At 43.8% G+C, this 5,000-nt stretch overlaps 1 protein-coding gene across 1 annotated transcript in view; it reads right to left on the bottom strand.

The window, feature by feature from the left end:
• Positions 1-5,000, bottom strand: part of LOC138371800 (muscle M-line assembly protein unc-89-like) — a 193,017-nt gene that overhangs the window by 82,187 nt on the left and 105,830 nt on the right. The window lies entirely within an intron of this gene.

Genomic DNA, 5,000 nt, shown 5'->3' with positions numbered 1-5,000 from the left:
ATATATATATATATATATATATATATATATATATATATATATACATATATATATATATATGTATATATATATATATATATATATATATATATATATATACATATATATATATATATATATATATACATATATATATATATAAATATATATATATATATAAATATATATATATATATATATATATATATATATTTATATATATATATATATATATAAATATATATATATATATATATATATATATATATATATATATATATACATATATATATATATATATATATGTATATATATATATATATATATATATATATATATATATATATATATACATATATATATATATATGTATATATATATATATATATATATATATATATATATATATACATATATATATATATATATATATATATATATATATATATACATATATATATATATATAAATATATATATATATATATAAATATATATATATATATATATATATATATATATATATATATATATATATATATATATATATTTATATATATATATATATATATATAAATATATATATATATATATATATATATATATATATATATATATACATATATATATATATATATATATATATATATATATATATATAAATATATATATATATATATATATATATATATATATATATATACATATATATATACATATATATATATATATATATATATATATATATATATATATATATATATAATATATATATTGTTATTAGCTCGTTATACTGTTGTTTGGTGTACACTGGTATATGATAAAATGAAATATATATAAATTAATTACTATATTGCAAATATATAAATTAGTTAAAATAAATTACTGTAATGCATTAGTGAACCTTCTCGGAGGTGAACCTGCACCTCCGAAAGGAGATTATATTGTACTCGAGTGAGCCAAGAATGGCTTCCATGTTAAGATTTGTAGTCTCCTCCTACCTAATGTATATAAAACAAATCACACTGCCGTGATCTATTAACGAGAAAGAGTCATCTTGAGGCAATAGCGGTGACTTGAACCTGCGTTCTGGTGATTCCCAGACACCTGCCTTAACCCATTCGGAGTCGATGGTACAAAAGTCGACTAAACATTGTTGAGTTCTATAGGACGACTGTAAAACCCTGGTTGGGCTCCGGTTCGGGGGCCAAAAAAACTTAAATTTTCTTGGCATCAGTATTAAAAGCAGCAAGTTATCAAGTTATCCAAATTCACAGTAAAGAAACAGTTAACAAAATTTTTTTAATTGCTACAACATTTCGTTTCTCTTTGGAACCTCTTGAAGTAAAGAATGATTACATGAGGTACAATTTTGGGATAAATACATACGAAATGGTCGAGGAGTATGGAGAGACCTGATGGGGTCCAGGAGTATGGGGTGAGGTGATGGGGTCCAGGCGTATGGGGTGAGATGATGGGGTCCAGGAGTATGGGGTGAGGTGATGGGGTCCAGGCGAATGGGGTGAGATGATGGGGTCCAGGAGTATGGAGAAAGCTGATGGGGTCCAGGCGTATGGGGTGAGGTGATGGGGTCCAGGAGTATGGGGTGAGAGGATGGGGTCCAGGAGTATGGGGTGAGGTGATGGGATCCAGGAGTATGAGGGGTGAGGTGATGGGGTCCAGGAGTATGGGGTGAGGTGATGGGGTTCAAGAGTATGGGGTGAGGTGATGGGGTCCAGGAGAATGGGGAGAGCTAGGATATGGTCCAGGAGTATGGGGTGAGGTGATGGCGTGAGTTGATGGGGTCCAGGAGTATGGGGTGAAGTGATGGGGGTCCAGGAGTATGGGGTGAGGTGATGGGGGTCCAAGAGTATTGGGAAAGCTGATGGGGTCCAGGATTATGGGGTGAGGTGATAGGGTCCAGGAGTATGAGGGGTGAGGTGATGGGGTCCAGGAGTATGGGGTAAGATGATGGGGTCGAGGAGTACGAGGTGAGGGGATGGGGTCCAAGATTATGGGGTGAGGTGATAGAGTCCATGAGTATGGGCTCAGGTGATGGGGTCCAAGAGTATGGGGGTAAGGTGATGGGGTCGAGGAAAATGGGATGAGGTGATGGGTTCCATGAGTATGGGGTGAGGTGATGGGGTCCAGAAGTATGGGGGTGAGGAGATGGGGTCCAGGAATATGGGGTTCGGTGATGTGGCCCAGGAGTATGGGGGAAGGGGATGGGGTCCAGGAACTTGGGGTGAGGTGATGGGGTCCAGGAATATGGGGTGAGGTGATGGGGTTCAGAAGTATGGGGTGAGGTGATGGGGTCCAGGAGTAAGGGGTGAGGTGATGGGGTCCAGGAGTATTGGGTGAGGTGATGGGGTCCAGGAGTATGTGGTTAGGTGATGGGGTCCAGGAGTATGGGGTGAGGTGATGGGGTCCATGAGTATGGGATGAGGGGATGGGGTCCAGGAGTATGGGGTGAGGTGATGAGCTAGAGGAATATGGGGTGAGGTGATGGGGTCCTGGCGTATGGGGGTGAGGGGGATGGGGTCCAGGAGTATGGGGTGAGGTGATGGGATCCAAGGAGTATGGGGTGAGAGAATGGGGTCCAGGAGTATGGGGTGAGGTGATGGGGTCCAGGAGTATGGGGTGAGGTGATGGGGTCCAGGAGTATGGGGAGAGGTGATGGGGTCCAGGAGTATGGGGTGAGGTGATGGGGTCCAGGAGTATGGGGTGAGGGGATTGGGGTAGAGGAGAATGCGGTGAGGTGATGGTGTTAAGGAGTATGGGGAGAGGTGATGGGGTCCACGAGTATGGGGTGAGGTGATGGGGTCCAGGAGTATGGGGGTGAGGTGATGGGGTCGAGGAGTATGGGGTGAGGTGATGGGGTCCACGAGTAAGGGGTGAGGTGATGGGGTCCAGGAGTATGGGGGTGAGGTGATGGGGTCGATGAGTATGGGGTGAGGTGATGGGGTCCAGGAGAATAGGGTGAGGGGATGGGGTCCAGGAGTATGGGGTCGAAGAGTATGGGGTGAAGGAGATGGGGTCCAAAAGTATGGGTGAGATGATGGGGTCCAGGAGAATGGGGTGAGGTGATTGCGTCCAGGAGTACCGGCTGAGGTGATGGGGTCTAGGAGCATGGGGTGAAGTGATGGAGTCCAGGAGTATGGGGTGAGGGGGAAGGGGTCTAGGCGTATGGGGAGAGTTGATGGGGTCCAGGAGTATGGGCTAAGGTGATGGGGTCGAGGAGAATGGGGTGAGATGATGGGGTATAGGAGTATGGTGTGAGGTGATGGGGTCGAGGAGTATGGGGTGTGGTAATGGGGTGGAGAAGTATGGGGTGAGGGTATGAGTCCATGAGTATGGGGTGAGGTAATGGGGTCGAGAAGTATGGGGTGAGGTAATGGGGTCGAAAAGTATGGTGTGAGGAGATAGGGTCGAGGAGTATGGGGTGAGGTGATGGGTCTAGGAGTATGGGAATAGGTGATGGGGTTCAGGAGTATGGGGTGAGGGGATGGGGTCCAGGAGTATGTGGTGAGGTGATGGGGTCCAGGAGTATGGGGTGAGGGGGATGGGGTCGAGGAATATTGGTGTGATGGGATTGGGTCTAGGAGTATGGGGTGAGGTGATGGGGTGCAGGAGTATGGAGTGTGGGGATGGGGGTCCAGTAGTATGGGTTGAGGTGATGGGGTGCAGGAATATGGGGTGAGGTGATGGGATCCAGGTGTTTCGGGTGAGGTGATGGGGTCCAGGAGTATGGGGTGAGGTGATGAGGTCCAGGAGTATGGGGTGACGTGATGAGGTCCAGGAATATGGGATGAGGGGATGGGGTCGAGGAGTATGGGATTGAGGGGATGGGGTCCAACAGTATGGGGTGAGGTGATGGGGTTCAGGAGTATGGGTGTGAGGGGATGGGGTCCAGGAGTATGGGGTGAGGTGATGGGGTTCAGGAGTATGGGTGTAAGGGAATGGGGTGAGGGGATGGGGTCTAGGAGTATGGGATGATGTGATGGGGTTCAGGAGTATGAGGTGGGGGGATGGGGTTCAGGAGTATGGGGGGAGGTGAAGGGGTCCAGGAGTATGAGGGAGGTGATGGGGTCCAAGAGTATGGGGTGAGGTGATGGGGTTCATGAGTATGGAGGGAGGTGATGGGGTCCAGGAGTATGGGGGGAGGTGATGGGGTCCAGGAGTATAGGGGGAGGTTATAAGATCCAGGAGTATGGGGTCCAGGAGTATAGGGGGAGGTGATAGGGTCCAGGATTATGGGGTGAGGGGATTAGGTATGGTTATGGGGATAGGTCCAATCTAACACTGGGTAAGGCGTCAGGTAAAACTCACGTATACTCGTCGGGTGGGGAGGCCTAAGTCGGGTGGGGAGGCCTATGTCGGGTGGGGAGGCCTATGTAGGGTGGGGAGGCCTATGTAGGGTGGGGAGGCCTATGTCGGGTGGGGAGGCCTATGTAAAGACGTCGTCATAGTCCGAAGATGTCATGTGCATTCAATACTCGAACGCTATACCGATATATCGTTTCTGTCTCACATCCTTTTATTCGGCTGAATGGCCTCTATTCCGTTAAGAAAGATCACTCAAGAATCAATAAATTCTTCACTATGATCACACAATTTAAGAAAACTAAGATCTTTCCCGTCCGATATCTTCCTCTGAAGTTATCATTGCTACTGTCTTTTCTTCCCAAACACCATATATATTCTCCCCAGATCTCGTTCTGGGTTATTCCCAATGACTCTCACTACATCAAGTAATTGGCTCCCTGAGTCACTCCTATCTCCCCTTCCCTTACATACAATTATGGCGCCAATTATGTACTGTATCTATTTACTTAATCTCATAACTAATCCAATGATTTCATAAATCTCTATATGTATGTATTTTAAATATCTTTATTAATGATATTAATAATACAATATTAAAACATACACTTTAAAACTAAGAGGAAAATAAATTGAGAAAGCTGTATTTGGTATTAAATGGTTTCCTTCCAGGCTACAATGTTCCCTGCAGGCTATTGT

The sequence above is a fragment of the Procambarus clarkii genome, chromosome 36 (genome assembly GCF_040958095.1).
Source record: "Procambarus clarkii isolate CNS0578487 chromosome 36, FALCON_Pclarkii_2.0, whole genome shotgun sequence".
Classification (NCBI taxonomy): domain Eukaryota; kingdom Metazoa; phylum Arthropoda; class Malacostraca; order Decapoda; family Cambaridae; genus Procambarus; species Procambarus clarkii.
The sequence above is the reverse complement of the archived record's forward strand: the minus strand, read 5'-3'. Positions and strand labels throughout refer to the sequence as shown.